This window comes from Petaurus breviceps, unplaced genomic scaffold, assembly GCF_028583685.1.
Source record: "Petaurus breviceps papuanus isolate PSGF00001 unplaced genomic scaffold, PetGlider_PUasm1.0 90564, whole genome shotgun sequence".
Classification (NCBI taxonomy): Eukaryota; Metazoa; Chordata; class Mammalia; order Diprotodontia; family Petauridae; genus Petaurus; species Petaurus breviceps.
This window is the reverse complement of record NW_027187275.1, coordinates 5,880,618-5,901,832: the sequence shown is the minus strand read 5'-3', so window position 1 is coordinate 5,901,832 and position 21,215 is coordinate 5,880,618. Positions and strand designations below refer to the sequence as shown.

The 21,215-nt window shown below is 37.7% G+C and overlaps 1 pseudogene; it reads right to left on the bottom strand.

Moving 5' to 3' along the window:
* Positions 1-17,609: 17,609 nt before the first annotated feature.
* LOC138142354 (armadillo repeat-containing protein 8 pseudogene) lies at positions 17,610-18,732 on the bottom strand (annotated as a pseudogene).
* Between the last annotated feature and the right edge of the window lie 2,483 nt (positions 18,733-21,215).

Genomic DNA, 21,215 nt, shown 5'->3' with positions numbered 1-21,215 from the left:
AATGGCAGAACAAGCAAAAAGATATGGTGAAAGAAACCTTTAGCCCAAGAAACTTAGAAATTAACAGGAAAGGTCTGTCTCACTCAGGTAAAAGGGGAGCACAGTACGGAATGGGACGTGTCTCAGAAAGCTAGCAGCAAATCCCCCCTCAGCAAACCAGCAGGAGATCCTGAACCCTAATATGATGGAGCAAGCAGATGCCAACATTTCAGATGCCAACACCAGGACCCCCCATGTACCTCACCCCAGCCAGGGAAACTGACAGACTCCAGTTCCAAGAACTCCCACTTGCTTCAACATAGCCCTGAGCAAACAAGTAGATAGCAACACTATGGGTGCCTAAGGAACAGGTGGCCCCAGGATGGTTCCTCTGTCTCATGCTTCAGCGTCGCTCCCAGGAAAACAGGAATCCTCTGGTGACAGTCATGTGCTTCAGTGTAGACCCACAGAAAGGCAGAAATAACACAATGGCCTTAGAACTTGCCACACACCAGCACTAGGACTCCGGCTGAGCACCAGGTAAGCTTCCAGATCCCTGTGGCATCCAGCAGTGCCAGTCACCTCCCCCCACCCTAGACCCTCAGTGCCACACCAGACAGAAGGGTCCCCCATGGGCCTTAGGGCAACATCAGTGCAACACCAAGTAAACATGCAGGGCCTGCATCCTCTGGCAGAAGAAGTCTGAGATGGTGCCCTGTCCACATGGGGAGCAGAGCTCAAATTTAAAAGAAGGAAAAAGGCCAAAAAAGATGAGCAAAAACAGCAACAGCAACAATAATTTTACTATAGAAAGTTATGGTGACAGGGAAGATCAAGACACAAACTCAGAAGAGCTTAACAATATGTTTATTTTTCTTGTAAAAAGAGACACACATTACCTATCACAGATATTATTTGACTTGCCATATGAAGTATTGATTAAGTGTCTGATTAGGTGATGGAAATGAATCACTGCTGTTTAGTTGATTAGCTGTATTTTTCTCTTCATGACCCCATTTGAGATTTTCTTGGCAAAGATACTGGAATGGTTTGACATTGCCTTCTCTAGCTCATTTTATAGATGAGGAAACTGAGGTAAACAGGTTTAGGTGACTTGCCCAGGGTCACACAGCTAGTGAGTGTGCGAGGTCAGATTTTAACTCAGGCGGAGGAGTCTTCGTGACTACAGGTCTAGCACTCTGTGCACTGCACCTCGTAGCTGCCCATACTGGTAGCAATACTTCATACCTAATGCATCACATCATACCAGTTCTAGTTGCACATTTAAATAAAATATTATTTGGATCCTAATTCCATAGCATACTTGGAAGAAATATTCCAAGACTAATGTATCTAAACAGTGAAATATCTTCAATGGTTCAGTCAATGAGTTAAGCTTTAATACCTTAAAACTGCACTAAGACTTTTGGGACATCCTGTTTTAACATCTTACTAGAGACCATGCTTCTTGTGTGTGTGTGTGTGTGTGTGTGTGTGTGTGTGTGTGTGTGTGTATTCCTCAAAGCAGATCAAAAACTGTCTAAATATCCTGGTGTACCCTGATTATGTGAGATAAGTTTCTTTAACCTTCCTTTCTTCTCCCCTCACCCCCAATGTATCGCTTTCCCCTCAGTTTCTCTTCTTCCCTTAATACCATTAAAACACAACAGAACCATTCCGAGATCTCATCTACTTAGACTGCCTATATGATGATAGGATTCAGAGGACCAATGAAGAGAAACATTCTGCCTTCCTCCTGATAGAGAGGTGAAGGACTCAATGATTTGTTTTTTTCTCAGTTGGGGGGTACTGGGGTGGGAGGGCAATATGTGGATTTTTGCTGACTGAAAGAAATAAAGTATAATTTTTAAAAATCTGCCTATGCAAGTCAATTCAACAAATAATTACTTTGTCCCAGGCCTTGTGGTAGGTACTGGTGCTATGGAGACAAACAAATGAAAGAGCTCTAGTCTTCAGGGAGCTTACATTCCCCTGGGAGAATTAACCACGTGCACTAGGTACATTTTTTAAAAAAGCACATATAAAATAATACAAAAGGAATATACGAGGGAAAGATTGAATTACGTGTATGTGTTTCTGAGCATGTGTGTTTTGTGTATCACTAGGGCAATTATCTAAACTTTTTGCCTTTTGCAGGACCTGCGAGAGCTGCTCTTCTCTGGAAAAGCTTCTAAGAACCAAGGATCATAGTCACACAACTCTTATTTTAAACTTTTGGTGACCATATTAACTTAGTGTCTTGTCTATCCAGGCATGTATTTGAAAAGATCATGGAAGCATAGATTTAGAACTAGAAGGAACTGCAGATATCACCAAGTCACAGAACCATATAATTTAACCTTGGCAGCCATCAGATGGGTCTAACCCATAAATGAAGAGACTCTCCACATTAACATTGCTGACTTTTGCTCATTCAACCTCTGCTTGAAGACCTCCAAGGAGGAGAAACCCATGACCCCTCTAGATCATCCATTCTACTTTTGGATATCTAAGATTATTATGAAGGCTCTTCCTACATTGCCATCAAGCCTAAATTCTAACTTCTGTCTATTGCCCCTGCTTCTGCCCTTCTGGGACAAAGGGAATAAGTCCAATCCTTCCTTCACATTACAGCTCTTTAAATACTTAAAGATGGTCTTTCTGAATCTTTTCTACTCCAGGCTTTTACTTCATCTGCAGCTCCTTCAACCAATCCTCCAAAGATATAGACCCAAGGTCCTTTGCAATCCTGACTGCTGTCCTCTGGACATTCTCTGATATCCCCCAATTTATCAATCTCCTTTTAAAATCATGGCACCCTGGGGTGGCTAGGTGGCACAGTGAATAGAGTACCAGCCCTGGAGTCAGGACTCCCTGAGTTCAAATCCGGCCTCAGACACTTAACACAAAAACTAGCCATTGACCTTGGGCAAGTCACTTAACGCCAAATGCCCTCCAAAAAGCACAAAAAAAAATCATGGCACCCTAAACTCAACACTGTTCTCCAGTTAAGTTCTGGTGAAGGCAGAGTATACACAGCTACCATCTTCCTCTTTTGGGAAACTATGCCATTCTTAATGCAGACCAAGATCCCATTAACTATTTTGGCTACTGCATCACACTGATGACTCATAAGAAGCTTACAATCCACTAAAACCCACAGATTTTTTTCAAAACAACTCTTCTCTATCTACCCCTCCTCATCTTACCCTTATGAAATTGACATTTTGTGCTCAAGTTCAAGGCTTTTCCTTCATCTATATTGAACTTCATTTTTATTATTTTAAGTTCACTGCTCTAATTCACCAGGAACATTTTTGATTTTCACTGTGTCCAGGCCTCTCAGAAACAAATGAATTGTCCTGCATAGTGTGCCTGATCATTAAAGTATATAAACCCAGCTCTCTTGACTCTGAATCCAGTCTTCACTCTATTGCCTTTTAGCTCTATGATTAGTTACAGGTTGGATCTCTAACAGGCCTGCTAGAGTCACTTATCTTAGCTCTGAAGAGAGACAGACAATTTAGAGAGTATCTCTAGGATAATGCACAGTCTGAAAATCACTTAATAAATATTGCCTTTATTTCTCAGAAATACTGTGAAATACAGGGCTAAGCCTTGAAAAAAAGAAAACAAGCAAGACAGAAAGGACTTTTAAATACTGCACAGATGTGTGTATGCCTATGGCTTTGACCCAAATCTTGTCAGACAGGCAGTTGGACAAGAATGTTATAGCATACTTATTACAAAGGCTACATGATGCTTTTTTTTTCTCCCTCAAGTACTTTTTCTGACTCTGGGAAGTTATTTGAGAAGTCCTCCTTCTAAGCAGAATTTGTTAAAACCACTTTTCAAGGGGACTACAATGTTAGAGGCCACATGCTTCAAGGGGGCCATGCTAACACTCTTGGAATCACAGAAGTACAGTACCTTACAGTTGAGAGGGACCTCAGTGCCCATAGAGTTGATAATTTCCTATTGTAACATACAAGTGATCATCCAACCTTGGGTTGAATATTTGTGATAAGGAGAAACTCAACATCACCTAAGCTCATTCAGCTTTGGGGTAGGCAACTCTAATCATTAGGAAGCTTTTCCTGACATCAGTGCTAAATGAATCTTCAAATCAGGATCTAAATTTCCTCTTGTTTGTTTCCTTAACTTGGTGCATGTCTGTACCATATATTTGCGTATTTGAAAACATACATTTTAACACTGAATCTTTAATTGGATTTTTGCCTTCTGTGAATTTCTGGATATCTCAATGGCTATTCTTTCTTCACTGTAGCTACTCACTATGTTAGCTACCCGAGGGAGTAAGCAATTATCCTTCTTCCTCATCTTTTTTGCTTCAAGGCCCTATTTATAAGACACTAGGAAAATTCATCTTTTAATATTCTTTGCTAGGTGTACTCCATCCCTGGATAGGAGTCTGTCATCATGATTACATATTTTAAATCACAGTCCAGAATACAAATGCCATTCTTAACTATAACACTCTTAGACAACTATTAACTTCAAAACTTGGGTTTTCTCTTCTGTATCATTTTCTTTTGATGGCCAGCAGTGAGAAAAATACAACTTGTGATCTGGTGACTCAATTTCTTTCCCAAGACTTCATAATGTTTGGGTATATTTTAGGTTCCTTTTAGTAATATAATTCCTGTACATATGAACCACCAGAAATTAATAGAGCACTTTTGATAGGACTTGGAGGGTCTTGGATACATATGACTTGGATTCACGCCTCTGGAAAATAACAAATCTTTTGATTGTTATCAAGTCTACTTTCTTGCTCTAGTTTCTGCCTTCATCACAGCAATGTTCTTAGCCTTTCCCTACCAATAGGATCTCTTCTGTTCTAAATTCAAACCTCTCAAGTTTTAGGTTCCCTAAGATAACAAATAGCCAATCTTGGGTGGCTAGATTGTGCAGTGAGTAAAAGGACCCAAGTTTGGTTTCTGCCTCAGATACTTAACACCCACACAAAAAAACTAGCCATGTAACCTTGGGCAAGTTACTTAACCCTAATTGCCCTCCAAAAAGCAAAACCAAACAAAAAAGCCAAATAGCCAATCTGATAAACTTATTTATGACAAAAGTTTGAAGGGTCTTCTATCTTTAGGAAGCAGTGCATATGCATTTAATGTGGTTTCCTGGAGGGTGGGGGTGGGGTTGGGAAATGCTTCCATTTTGGCTCCTTAATCCAGATGAGTGACTACAGGTGGGAATTTCAGACTGAAAGGGAAATTTCTGTCAGGTTGATGCTGTAGCTTTTGTGGATTTTATAAATTTTTACTTCTCTGGCTGTCCTTAAAGCTTAACACCATCAAAATTATATAATAAAAATTCTAAAAGTTTAATCACATATATATGTATAAATATATAATTGTTGAGATTTGTGTGAAAGTTTGACATGATCAAAGAAGTATGTTTGCTCAGTCTATAGCTGAACACTCATTGTTCTTGAATTCTTTGACATGAGAAACAGAAATGTATTGATTGCTCTGGGCATTGGTGAAGTTATGGGAAATTACAAACTTAAGACTATGAGATGTATCTGTCTACTATCTATTAACCATTCAGTTCATGTTCATGTACATAATCTCTTTTCAGTGTGTCAATTATTTAATCCAGATATATAAATTCATTCATGAATCTTGATTCATCTTTCTAGTATCTTTTACCTAAGAGAAATAATTATTAATAATCAATTACTAATACAGGGATCCAGGTTCCCCTCCCCCCCTCTCCCCACTTTCTATTTTCTTATTTAGGAATCAGATCTTGTAAGAGGTAAAGGCTGATGTTGAGATGGATGGATTAACAATCTCCTCAATTTTGGGTGGGACCCCATCCCAACTGGGAAAACTTAGTTCTTATTAAAAAGGGTAAAGACCATCTTATCTAGGTGGAATTCTACTCAGGTAAGCCTGGGTGGAGAGTAGATACTTTTGTCTAGATTACTCAGAATGGGAGTGGTCTGGGTAGAGATGTGTTTCTTTGCCCAAGAATGACATAATCAGAGTCAGGTACCTAGTACCACGTTAGAATAAGCCCGCCTCTCATTATAATTCATTCTCTCATTAATTGTTAACCAATCAGAGTTGATTTTAGCCTGTTGGGGACACCCACTCTTCCAAGGATATTTAAACATCTAGCAGCCCCCAATGTTCATCTTTTGTTTATGAAAGTCAATGACCATCAACTTATTAATTATTTGCTAGCCATGATTAATAAATTGATTATTAATTACCAGAAATTTTGTCTCTCAGACTTTTCATTTGTCACCTATCTTTGTTTATTTGAATAGTTGTCTTTTGCATATCTGTGTGTTTTGGGGGTAGTGGTAGGTTTTGCATGGGAGGAAGTTCAGTAGATGAAGATTATGTGGAAAAGGACTCCAAAAAGATTTGTTTCCAATAAATTCTTATAATATTTTAGCTCAGTGAAAGAGATCAGTGTAGAGAACTGCACATGTCTAGAAAAGGGAGTAGGTAGCAAAAGCAGATGGCAGATGTGAATGGGAGCAAGTCCAAGTTTGGTGGGTTGGTGAACATTTTGGCAGTTAAGTTAAAGTTTCTGAACCTATTTGTTAGGCTTAGAGGCAGTGTAATATGGCAAAAAAGCTATTGACCTTGGAATCAGGAAGACCTGGGGTCTACTCTTTCCTCTCACAGTTTCTGTGTGACAGTGGGCAAGTAATTTAACTTCCTAATGTCCCAAGCAGCTTTCAATATTATAAATTAGAGACAAGTTATGTATTTGCAATGGTGTAGGGAATTTCCACACAGGCAGTTTGCTACACTGATTAAATCCACAAGTGTGGACAACTTATTAGCCTAATTTTAGCCATCCATGTGCCAGTGATTCAGGGGAAAGATTGTGCTATAATTTATCCTATGAGCTATTTAGTCTTTCTGCTTCTCCTCTGGAAGAAAAAATGGGATTATCCTCACACAGATGGGAGAATATTTTAAATAGAATTTATTCATTTTATTCGGTCTAATTTAACTTTTTGTTTCATTCTTTCCTGATAGTCACTTGATTACAACTTTTCACTTGAAAGTTCACTTCTCATTAGTGTTATATCTCATGGCTCCAGCTGTAATATCGAGAAAAAAAAATATATATATATATATATATATATATATATATATATATATATATATATTTATACATATATATATAATATTTTATTCTTCTACTAGATTGTAAGCTCTTTGATGGCAGTGAATATCAATACTTTATATCCCCTTTAGAGCCTAACACAGTATTGTACACACAGTAAATTCTTAATAAGTTGATATTTTGACATTGTGCCAATTATTGGGAAAGTTATGTCTCCCAAGTCCCCAGATTAGTTATAATCACAGACTATGCCCAAACATAATAATTCTTTAGTGTTCTTTACTGCCATCTAAGTACAGCATCTCCTACTGGTGCTCTGATTTTTGTCCTTCATTCTAGAAGAGGACTAAAATAACACCACTATGTGATGGTCAAGGTACAGTGTGTCTGACTGTGACTGATCACATCAATCCAGGCTCCGAAGGCTACACCGCAGGTCAGGCAAAAATAGTCCGTAGGAACATTTGGAGTGGAGATGTCTCTAAATTTGCACACCTTGTGTTTATTTTGAGATACTACAGAGCACAACACCTTCTTTGATGCAGACAAATCCTGTGTAATTGTCTCCTATGTCTCACAATTTATTCTAAGATTCTTCAGAGTGACTTTAAGAGTGTCCTTTTATCATTTCTTCTGACACCTGTGTGTGTGCTTGCCTTGTGTGAGGTCTCTGTAAGAGAGTCTTCTATAAAAACGTATTTGGCAAAGCTATGTGACCAATTAGTGGAAGAGAGAAATTTCTCCCCTTTCCTCTTCCTCTACCCTTCTTCAACTAAATCAGTCTTCTCCATAGGTAACTCCATGCTTTCACTCTCTCATTCTAGTATTGCAGAAATTTTCCAGAGCATAGCTGTTTATATCTGCCTGTAGACCTGGCTCAGTCAATAGCATTGCAACCTAATTCATTAGAAAAGATATTCTGGCCTCATAAAGGTATCATAGGGTATAACGTATTAAAATGTTAACATGTGTGACTGTGTTCTGTGACAAAATGAACTGAGATTTGTGTGTGTTTGCACATCCACATGTGGGGGAATCCCCTCCCTTAATCTTAGTTCTATTAAACTTCTATTAAGTTCCTACTAAGTGCCAGCTACTGTATAAAATCCACAGAGCCCATAGATCACAGTCTGAGCTTGGCTGAAGTTTGCAGAAGCAAGAAGTTGATAAGCTGATCTACCTTTTTACCCTGAGACAGGTTGTGATACATAAAAGGTCAATAGGTAGAAGGAGGGCAGTTTGGGAGTCAGTCTTATATTTTTAGAGGACTGAAAAATTGAAAAAGAAATTGTCTTATGTTCACTCTTTTTTTTTTTTTTAAGCAATCGGGGATAAGTAACTTGCTCAAGGTTACAGGGCCAGTTATTTTTGGGTGTGGTGCTGAGTGTCTGAGCCCGGATTCGATCTCCAGGTCATCCCAACACTGGAGCCAATGTTCACTCTTACTGAACCCTTTAGAGATGTCCCCAGGATGGAAGATAGAGTTGACTCTTGAGATAGCTCCTTTGAGCTTCTCACTGATTATGTGCCATATGCTTATGTGAATTTGGGTCAGGGAAAGAAGTTAAATTCTGCTCAAGAATGGGAAGCTTTTGTCCTCTGGGGCTTTTCCCAATATGATGATGCTATTTCTAGTTCATTCAAGAAAAGAGGCATTTGTAAGGGTGTATAGAGGATTAACACTTAGTGAAGAAAACAAAAGTAGGTTTTAGGGTGATAACATCTTTCATTTGTCATTTTTCATCGATACTTCTATATTCTAGTTATCTGTGGCCACATGCATATCCTAATTCCTTACTCAAATTATTAGGTCCTAGATGCCAGAGGCTATTTCTTATATGTCTTCATATCCCCTTGAGGATGGAGCACAGTACATTCCAAGTAGGAACATCATACTGAATACTCAAAACATATTGTATTAATTGATCTATTGATCAACAAGGGTCTTTTTAATTACAAACACATAGGAGCATATGGACATAGTCATGTGAATCCTTATCCTGGATATTTTCTAGTTTTGCAATGCTTCTTGGACATCCAACCCTGCCCCTCTCCCCAACACTTACATACTCTTATGCCTCATCATGAGCTAGGGGTGACCCAAAAGCAATAACAGTGAAGTAAAAATTGTGGAAGGTCCTATTAAAAACTTTGACCAAAGAGATAATGATTGACTATGATCAGCCTGGATAAATGTCAATAGTCTTACAAGACTATTGTCTTGTAACAAGGGCTGTTAGTAATGGTTGTTCACCAGTTGATGACATTTTAGAATATAAGGCAACTAGTTATAAAAAAGGTGGCTCTAATCTGAGTCTGTCCAAGAGAGGTCAGTTCCATAATTAACTGTTATAGAAATTAAAATATAAAAAATGCAAAGGTAAGGCCCCTGCTTTCAAGGTAATTACAATTTGGTTGAGGAGACAACATTACTACTCATAAAAAATAGAATTTGCTTAAAATTGCTTGGTAGAGATTTTAAGTGAGAAAAAAGCCTAGAGGAAACTGATGTCGAGTTTTGAAATAGTCGGGGGTTTCATGTAGAATTTCATATTGAGAATCAAATATATCTATGGGTAGAATTTAGGTACATAGAGGGGGAGAAGTAAGGTCTTTCCATGCTAGAGAAAGAACATAGGAATAGAAGGTATGGCAAGATATATGAGTATAGTGTTATTACAGAGATTAGAAGATGGATAATCAGTAAACTGAATACTTTCAGCTGAAACTACTAGTAAGACTATCACATTTTCTCTATCAATTTTCTATTAGAAGCCCTTAGAGAAAGAAGGTGTCCACATTCTTCTACCAATGATCTGTTTTGAACACTAGAACACATGGCTTCAAGGAAACACTGCCCACGTTCTTCCACCAAAAATCTGTCACAGGGAATGAGAAATAGGGTTGGGAATGGTATTAACAGATTCTATGGCTATATTTCTCTGCCAGAAACTGTGTACAAGATTAAAGTAACCCAAATCTGTACTCTTTCTACCTAGGAATCTTTTTCAACATTGAAAATAAACCTCCTGACATAACACAATCTAATAATCACACAAGTACGTGTGTGTGTGTGTTTTCTGTGAGATAGAGACACAAAGACTCAATAGAAACTCAAAACCATATGACTCTCAGAGGGAAATTCTGAACTCAGTTCAAAATGACCTCCTGGATAATTAAAGCAGAATACTAGACAATAATCCTAAATACATCAGATACATGATTATTTCTGAAAGGAAGGTTGTGATGGATTATCTCTCCTGGGTCCAATTGACTCTACTGTGACAGAAGGTCATGTGATCTTTTAAACTCCTATTAGAGAAACACAGATAGATTTATTGATTGCTAACTGCATTCCTGCCTGTCAGAATAAGAAGAAAGAATCTTTTTTCCACTGTCTTCTGAGGTTAACCAGGAGGACAGCTATCAAATGGTACTCAGAAGACCTATGTCTTAAAACTTGCTTAGCATTTCTATTAGATCACCTGCTAGGATCCAGGCCTACTCAGCTATGCCCTCTTAAAAATTAAGAGTCTTTTGCAGGACCATATTTTTCCATTCCAAGTAGGACCAGATAGTAGGGTCAGTGGGAATCTATTTTGAAGGGACAAATCAGTTTTGAGGCAGAGGGTCCAGCCTCATTAGTAGATGGAAAGCTACCTCCTTAATCCAGACATAAGATTTGTGCTGAGTCCCACTCTCTGATACTTACTGATCTGGATGAAGCCCAATCACAGGAGGATAAATAATAAATTTCCCCCCTTCAAACATCTAGAAGATAATGGTATCAGCTGACAAATCATGAACTTCCCAAGGATAGCTGAACTGGCAAGTTCCTAACAATATGTGCTGGTGACATTGAGGAGATCTATCTGACTAGAATGGAGAGTGAACAGTTGGGTGATAATAGGAAACAAAGTTAAATAGAAAAGTTAGATTCAAATTATAAAAGGCTTTGATATCCATTTTGAGGAGTTTACACTTAGAATAGGAAATAAGGAAGTGTTGCATATTTTGTACTGAGTGATATCATGAAAATAGAGTTTAAGATTAGGCTGATACCAATATGTGTATGGGTAGATAGGGGAGGCAAGCCAAGAGTCCAATGCAGTAACCCAAACTCAGATGATTTCAGTTCACACCCAGGGTAATGAAAGTGGGAATGAAGAAGACTACAAGAGAAAAGTAAGAGGAAAAATATTCAGGATTTAGCAGCCAACAGGAAACAGAGGAGAGGATGTGTCAAAGATGTTTTCTTGGGAAATGATAGCCCCATTTCCAAAGAAGAGGGGTAGCTTATTCAAGAGTAAAGATTGTGGGTTTTGTTTTAAATGTGTGGAATTTGAGCTAATGATGGGGCTTCAAATGGAAATATTTAGTCGTTGATTGGAGATTAGACTGCAGCTTGCTTGAGAGGAAAAGATAATACAGTATGATTTGTAAACTCCCAGCATAGAGGTAGTAGGTAAAGTTATTAGCAAACATGAGTTCTAAGGAGACAGAAGATGGTCAAGTACTGAGTCTTGAAGTGGTTTGAGGGCAGGAGAAGAAAGAAAAGTCCTTAAAGTAAATAGAAGAAAGAGAACCAAGATACCATGTGTGCCATCATGGTTACTCTACCTCATGTACTCTTTGATCAGTCAAACCATTTTCTTATTCCCAAATACAGCATTCCATATTTTTTGCCTGCATGTTTTTGTATAAGGTGTCTAGGATACCTAAAATACTTTTTCTCTTCAGATTCACTTCTTGATAACAGCTACTTCATGCCTGGCATTCATAGAATTCTCTTTTCACACCTTCACTTCTTGGAATCCCTAGATCCCTTCAAAACACCTCAAATGCCACCTTTCACCTAAGACCTGTCCTAATTCTCTTCACCACCCCAGTTTTCAGTACCATCTCCTCCCTCCCTAGAATTTCTTTGTATTTACTTTGAATTTATGTTATTTTTACTTTTCTGGGTACACATTGTTTCTTCTTAGTAGAAAAACTCCATAGGGCAAAGACTGATTTTGTTTCCTTCCTACATTAGCATCCACTCTCCATACACTCTGTTTTCCAGCCCAATCACAACACTCCATCTCCTTTCCTTCTCACATAGCTGGTAGTCTTTGCCTTCTCCAAACTCCATTGTATCATTTTGTATGTAATCTGTATGTTCTTATTTGCATGATGTCACCCACATTCAAATGTAAGCTTTTGAATTCAGGGACTGTTTCAGCTATTTCTTTGCTTTTCCAGTACTTAGGGCAGGACTGACACAATAATGTGTCAGTCTGAAAAACTTGTTGCCTGATTTGTCTTTGCATGCCTACTGTCAAGCAAAATAGATGGCAAATAGTAGATGGTAAATAAATGCTGTTTGAATTAAAGTGAATTAAATCAACAGAGACTGAATGAGGATAGAGAAATCAACAAGTTCAAATACAATAAACAGAAATTGAGAATGGAGGTGAAATACTTTGGCTTTGTTCATAACAAAGTCATTGGTAACATTCAAAATTCTGGAGAGGGAGGAAGATTTAGGAGCAGGATTCTGGAGGAAGTAGGAGGGGTGAATAGTCTAAAGGTGGGGAGCTGTCAGACCAAGAGAGAATGCTCCCTTTGAGACTGAAGGAAAAAGAAGAGAGAATAAATCCTTGCCGTGCGCCTATAATTCTAACTGATAGACAGGGAACCTGGAGCATAGTAAAACTTTGATAAATTGAAGTTCACAATTGATTTTGATCAAAATGAAATAATTTATTGACCTCTTCATAAGAGATTGTCGCTCTCCCCAGAATTATCCCTTCAGTTCAGGTTTTACAAGGTGCTGAGCATGTCTATTTCCAGCAAGTCAACTGCACTGAGTAAGATTATTGTTTTTCTTCATAAAAAAAAGCACAAGGTACTTTGCATAAGGTGTTGACCATGCTCAGAATACTTTCTCCCCCATATTTACATCTTAACAGTTGCTACTTCGTGCCTGGCATGTGTAGAAAGCTCTTTTCTTGCCCCAATGTCTTGGTATCCCAAGTTCCCTTCGAGGTTCCTTTCCAGTCTCATCTCAAGTGCTACCTTCTTTTCAAGGTCAATCCTGCTTCATCCTGCTTGTCTCTCATTGCCATGGTCACAATCAAATTGAAAGTATAAAGATCCTCTGAGATTGTTCAAATAGCCAAGATGAATGGAACAATAACTGATTTATTCCACAGGAAAAAGAGATAAACTAAGGGATCCAAAGGCTGGAAAAAAATTTAAGAGACTAGGAAGTCTATGCTTTTTACTTCCTCACATTTATGCCTTTCTGCACACACAAAATCTATTTTTCAACTATTCCAGAATAAAAATTCATACCAACCACATTATTATCCTCCCAACCCTAAGAATTCAGGGTCATGCTCTTACATAGGCATAGTTTCTCTAAGTATATTTTTGCTTTTCCTGATATTTTTTTTCTTGGAACCTGGCTGTTATTCTTTCTTTTCTCAATGAAAACAATAAAAATAGCTGGTAATCATCCCCTATAAAGGAAACTTTCATCTCTTTTTGAAGACTTTTAACAACCCTTCCTTTAGTTTTCTTTTCTTCATTGAAAAACAGTTAAGATTCCTTTAAACTTTCCTTGTGGGCTCCATTTTTTTTTCAACCATAGGCTTAATATTAGTGGTATTTTTCAGAACTCCATGCAAGTTCTCTAGCCATAAGGGAGACTCCTCAGAATTCAGGATGATTAATGTGCAAGAACCCATAATCATTCCCTGAGCAGGAGAGGCAGCCTAGCTTAGTGGAACAGCTTTCAAACTGGGAGTCTGCAGTCCTGGACTAGAGTCCTAGCTCTATCACGTGTACCAGATGGCACCTCTCTTCTCTAAGCCTCAGTTTCTTTATCTGAAAATTGGGATGATTTTACCATTTTTAGTTACCTCGGAAGATTATTCTGCGGATCAAATGAGGTAATGCACATTAAAGCATTTTGCAAACTGTAAAACACCCTACAAATGTATAGTTTCATTATAGAGAACAGAGTTCTTGGAGCCAAGGATATTCTGGGTTATAGAGGGACTCCCACAGTTGCCCATATACTATCTGAGTGAAAAAAACATAGCCAGGTGGTACGTGCCTCATTACCAGGAATAAAAATAGATTTTTTTTCTCTATAAATATCATTTAAAGGGTGAACAAGTGAGGGTTGATGAGCATTCCAGGTTTCAAGTAGCTGTTGTCAAAAAAAAAAGGCAGAGTATGGAGAAAATGTAGGAATATGAATCTGCAAAAATATACTCTTTTTTTTTCTGCTAATGGAAGAGATGTTTTTTAAAAAATCTATTTTCCATCCCTCAGTCTCACTAATTAGAATTGTTTTTAACTTCCATCTTCACATCTAAAAATGGAGTTTAGCCAGTATTCCTCTTTAGCCTACCTTCCCCTTGCAAAACACCACTGTTCCTTTAATTGTGCAGGCAGCTTAGAACGTTGTCATGGAGATGGGGATGTGGGCAATGATAGGCTGCTCCACTTTCCAGATCTGGTTCTCAGTTTAAGGTGGATGATTGTGATGTTCAGGATACTAGAAATTTAACTTTTACCATGAAAATGCATGTTTCAAATCATCCTAAGAGATTTGGGTGGGGGGGTTCATTTTTCTTCTTTAAATTATGATTTCAGGAAAGCTCCAAGTATCAGAGTTTTAGAAAACGTTGTCTGAGAGCTCAAGGATAAAATGCAAGCCTTGGGCTCAGTGGCATCTTAAAGGAGGGCATTGCTATAGTTTGGAAACGTTTGCCACCTACTGTTGCTAGCTGGGAAGTGCTAAGGAAATTATTTGTAAAGGACTTTCCTTCATATATATTAGGGGACAAAGGAGAAAGGAAAACCAGAGCAGTAGGACCTTTAAATTCATAACATGCTTTCTGGTTTCCAGCGCTTCTCAAAAATATGTCCCATCTGATCCTCACAATGGCTCTATGAGGAATGTAAGGCAGATATAATTATGGCCATTTGACAAATGTACTTTATAAACATTAAAATACTTTGTCAGTTTTTTTTTTTTCATTCAATAACCTCAGTTCCAGGCACTGTGCTAGGTGCTTGGAATATAGAGACAAATGTGTAATAGTCTCGAGTTAACAGAACAGCTGGTATTTATAAAAGCTTTAAGGTTTGCAATGTAGTTTTCATATGTGGTCTCATTTGAACCTTACTACAATTCTGTGAAGTAGGTGATATGATTATCCCCTCTTTACAGACGGAGAGACTAAGAAAGAGATTCAATGACTTGCTGAGGGTCACACAGCTAGTAAATGCCATCTACTTGCCAAATTTATTGAACTGGGAGGGTGTGGGGGAAACAACATGAACACAGATCAGTAAATGCAAAATATTTGTAAATAAATGCACAGTAATTTCTGGGACATAGGGAAAGGGAATACAATTAAATAAATAAATGCAGGAGGTAGTGGCATCTAGGTAGCACAGTGGATAGAGTGCTAAGCCTGGAGTCAGGAAAAGCTGAGTTCAATTCCAACTTCAGACATTTACTAGCTTTGTGACCCTAGGCAAGTCACTTAGCCCTGTTTGCCTCAGTTTCCTCATCTGTCAAATAGCTAGAGAAGGAAATGGCAAACCACTCCAGTATTTTTGTCCCTCCCCCCAAAACAAACACCCAAATGAGGTTATAAAGAGTTAGACCTAAATGAACAACAAAAACCAAAAATGATTCTGAGAGGCAGGTGTCAGGATGGAATATACTTTAGGCATTGGGAAAAGCCTGTGCAAAGGCATGAAAATGGTAAAAACAATTTAATATAATGAGAACATTAAGCAATTATGGGACAAAAGAGTTTGACTCATTCTATTTGACCCTAAGGATTAGAACTGGAAAAAATAGGAACTACAAGTGAGAGAGAATTTTTTTAAGTCAGTAACTAAAAAATAGCTTTTATTAAGAAAAATAAAAATTATACACAAGTACAAAAAAGAGCACCCTATTTTTCTACTGGTTCATCTGTCTATCTCCCTTTCAGATCATAACATTTCCCTGAAAAACTCTTTTGAAGCTTTATCAATGGGCAAAAGAATTATCCAGTTTCCAGGCAGCCTACTGTTTACCAGATCTCATAGGTTTAATACAATCATAAATGTCCTCCATATTTCTCACATTAAAATTTAGAAGTTTGAGGTTTATAAAAATTTTAACCAATAATGAAATTGCAGCTACTTGAAGTATAGATGAATTTTTAATCTACATCTGAGTGTCACACGAGGCCCTTGCTTTGGAATACAAGATCATTTATCCTAATTGTATGTAAAGCACAATGTCAAGATTAATAAATCAAATCAAATTTTGACACAGACAGCATCAGATACTATCATTGAGTTAAGTTGGAAGTGACAGTTCTGCCTGGTGGTGTTTGGAGAGGCATAACTAATTTTTTTTCAGATTGGCTTTTAAGCACTCTTCTAGTTAGAGACATTTTGGTAATAGTGCCAAATAAAGGTGCATAGAAAATAAAGAGTGCTAGTTGTGTCTAATATTATTTTTATTTTATTTTATTTTTTCCAGATGGCCCCTCTATGGCCATATTACAATTTTTTTTTCTTTTGACCACATTCTGGTGAGAGTGATCCCTGTTATAAATAGAAGGGTTATTTGAATCATGTGACTTTGCATCAAGTTTTCAAATTATATCTTATAGTAGTGAGTCAAAGTCCTCTGTATGAGTATAGCCAACAAACTACCAAATTCAACAAAAACTGCCTGATTCTGGGTCTTTTATATGGACGACAATGAGAGAACATTTGGTTTTCCTTTCCGGTGACTAAAGAGGCCCCAATGGAGGCATACCAGATTCTCTTGGTGAGTAGTCAGCTCTAGATTTTTTTGTTTTTGGAGCCAAACCAGAACTTGACATTATACTCTTCTCCTTGTCGAGGACCAACAAAGAAAGTGACACTCATGCAGGGCTAGGTTGCGGCAACAACATGAAGACGCTAAACATACCACTGAGCCTTGGTCAGGAGTTTAAAACTTCAGGTGATGACTAACAAAACTATAAAATCACCATTCCACAAAACTTTTATTCACACAAAACTTGCGCAGTGGCAAAAAAAAAATTAAATACCACTAGGCCACATATCAAAGAACAATGTACAGTAGGAGACTTGAATTTCTCAATGGTATCAAACAGAAGGTATTTCCATAAATAACATTTACAATTCTAGTGTTATGTTTTACAAGGTGTGTGAAGCTTCATAGCTCTAGAATTATTTTCACCAAAACTCATGCAAATATGTGCAACATGAGAATCATATTAATGTCACATGAGAGTTATCTGTCACTCCAGCTTCTTCACTATGTTTCTAAGAGCAAAACAAAGAAAAAAAAACATCACTTCCAGTTCCCATTTATTCTTCAATTATGCTTTTAGTCCGTCTGTTTTATTATAGTCAAACAGTCACTGTTAGCGCTCTTTACCACACCTTTCAAGATGATGTCACTTCCTGCCTGCTGATGGTCAGGACTGAAGGATACCTCTCTCCCAGCTCCCCTTTTTCAGGATATTTTCATCATTAGCTCCAAGAGAGGCATAAAGCTTGAAAGCAGCCTGGTGAAGTTCATGAGCATGTTTTAAATCATGGTCAAGCGTTTCGACAGCAGCACTGAGTGAACTGGGATACTTGAAGCAATCAGCAAGTCCTGCAATTAGGTGATCTGTTATCCTAGCGATTCTTTGTAATTCAACATCTGGTTCAATCAGATAAAGTGTTTCAGCTCCTTCAACTCACTCCTCTAGCAATCTCTCCTTACTGTACCTTCAAACCAAAGAAGGCAAATACAGTCTCTCCAATGCTCCAGGTCTGCACATGTATGTTAAGTAATTTGCTAATGTGAGCTGCATTTCAATAGGCTTATCCCTCTGTAACATCTTCACAAAAATCTGGGGTAATGATTTTCCATCAACAAAAACATTTACAAGGGTCATGGATACTTTGGTGTTTTCAAAGGCTAAAACTGAGTAGCATTTCAGTACTTGACTTTAGAACGTTGTGTGACTGAAGTTAACAGATGAGTAATATTTTGTACTGCTTCATGGTAAAATACAATTGGTGATCTGGTGCTTTGCAGCAATGAGAGAAGATCTGAAAAATGTATTTTTGTGTATAATGAAATCTACCTAGCAGTACCATGGCATGGGGAATAATTGTAGCATCTGATTAAAGTAGTCCCTTTGGGGTGACTGGACTGGTAAAGATGGTATGAAGTAATCTAAGGCAAACTTCAATAAACTTCAAATCTTGCATTAGTAATTCTTTGAGCAAGGCTGGAATAACATAGAAGTCTAGGAGAGACTTGACATTGTTTTCAGTACCCATAGCAAGACTTCCCAATACCGCTACACATTCATTTTTTAACTCTGTGCTTGAAGTTTCTTGCTGAAGCAGATTTAAGAGGTTTGGAGCTGCTTCTAAAACAATGAGGTTGGTTTTCTGTTTGTTGTTTCCAATTGCAGCATTTTTTCATGTCTATATAACATCCTGGGGATCTGGGTCAAATAGCCTGTCAACATAGTGGCAATTGCTAGCTATCACTTCTAAAAGGACACTCATGTGGTTTGGGGTCTCCAGCAGACATGCCATCTTGAACCTTTGGGAAAGAGATTTTGCCTCAATATAAGCAACAACTTTCTAGTTAACTATCACATCTGTCAAAAAATGAAATTGGCTACTTGAAGAAGTGAGTTCTATGATTTTAGGATGCTGTTCAAATATCAGAAATTTTGTAGAGGCATCATGTTTCATTTAGGGTGTTGGATCTGATGCCCTGAGTTCCTTTCTAACTCAAACATTCAGTGATTCAATAGATTATTGAGTGGAGGTAACTTGAATGTTGGGACTCAGGATATAAGAAGGACCTTGAAGAATGGATAGCAGCATTCCTTTTGTAGTTTAAAATTGCACTGAGACTTTTGGGACATGTAAAATATGACTTTAAGTATTGTAAAGTATTTTTCATACATAATCATGTCAACTGCGTTGGGGGCACTTTGTACTTAACATATTTAGGGCCTCCTGCATGCTCTGGGTCCAGTGTTTCTGGAAAATATGGCAACTCAAGAAGGTAAATTCAGAGGATTCCTTAATAGTCCTTAATATTAGTGATAGCACAAACTCCCTTTCTCTTACCAGAACATTATTATTGTTTCTATTGCTAATAGTAATGTATTGGTAAGAGCAATGTAGTTGAATATCCTCATTATTTTTGTAAAACAACAACATCCTCTTCCTTTGGTTTGGGCTAAAATGAGTAAAATATGGGTGTGGTTGTATTGGTGACAAGTGCACCACTCAATAATGCATAGGAAGGGGGGAGGAAGGGAGCCAGAACAATCTAATATCATAATAGAGTTTTTGGAGTATAAAGAAAAATAATTTTACAACTGTAAATAGGAGAAGATTGACTGAAGAAAGAATAGAGAGAATCAAAGGAGATAAAATGGACCTTACCTCCCTATCTTCTGATTGTTTAATCAGATCTTTTGAGGTCACTTCATAATTACCCAGGGGACCAGGTCCCTGATTTTGGAGATCATCTATATTGAAAGACAAGACGAGGATCAAGAATAAAATATAAACACCTGCTCTTAGGGGGAAGAGGAAAAAATAGAGTCCACAGTGGAGAACTATACAGAACTGTCATGATGGAAGGAGAAGACCTAGGAGAGTGCCTGAGGTGTAGTGCTGTGGAAGCTAAGGAGAGCGCAAAGTTCAAAAAGAAGGACACAGTGTTATATAGTATAAAATGCTACCAGGAGGGTTAGGACAATTCCACCATAGGCAAGGTCATCGGATATAAATGTTGGGAAGTTACTGGTGATATTGGAGATTTTTCAATAATATGATGAAAATGGGAGCCAGAGTGCTAGCAATTCAGTGATGACATGGACTCAGAGAGTTTAGACTTCTCTTTTAATATGTTAAATGAGGGAAAGAAGGAGTTAGACAAGACAGTGGCTTGAACATGCCCCAGAACTCAAAGAAGAAATTCTTCAAGACAGGAATTGTCTATTCCATGACAATTCTGAGCAACATGAAGTAGGGAAGGCTTTGTATTTTTAGGAGATATGGTACTTGCCCTGAAAGAGATTGAGCAGATAGCTGTAAATGCAAAAGGCCCTACTTTCTTTTATCAGATAGCAAAGTGATGTAGTAGCCCAAGTATATAGACCTGAGGTTAATGCACGGAAACCATCCTTTGCATTAAAAAAAAAAAAACTGTTTGCAGAACTAGTGTGGTCCAGTAGGGAAAAAAAAACTTAGTTCCTTATGGAGTCAGAAGATTTAGAGTCAAATCCTACCCCTGGTACTTAATAGTGGCTTAGAGAAAATTGTTTAATATATCTGGGCCTCAGTTTCCTCATCTGTAAAATGAGGGTGTTAGATTAGATGGCCTTTGAGATCCCTTGCAACTTCAATTTATAATCATTTTTATCTGACTTTGGAAATAATGATTAGAATTTGACTTCCTATTATTACATTACCTGGTAAATATAATCAGTAGGAAGGTTGTTTAATTCAAAGTGGAACAATATTTTTCCTGATTGATAATTTCAGAGAAAAAACAAAAAGTGTTAAAATATCACATATATTTATATTTCTTATATTTATCTAATTCTTACCAACATATGTGAGCAGATCACTATTATGAACAAAATTTTTGCCTAGCAAAAGCCCTCTTGTGGGAAAGTACAATAATTCAGGAGAAACATTCAATTTTCTCAGAATTGCCACAAATGTATGGCTGCTTGCATGTTTGAGAAATATGGCTAAAACATTAATTTTTCAAAACTGTTTAATGTGGTCTCAGTTAATTTTTCAATAAACTCAGCAAATATTTATGATATTTCCCAGCTGATGAATTGCATCTGTAAATGAAGAGGTAAAGAATTACATTTCCCGCAAAAGGGGACAACACCATGGGAAAAATGAAATATGACTACAGAATGTATGTGAAAACCAGAAATTGTTCGAAGAAATGGTGGATATGGGGCAGCTAGGTGGTACAGAGGATAAAGCTCTGACCCTGAAGTCAGGAGGACCTGAGTTCAAATTTGTCCTCTTAT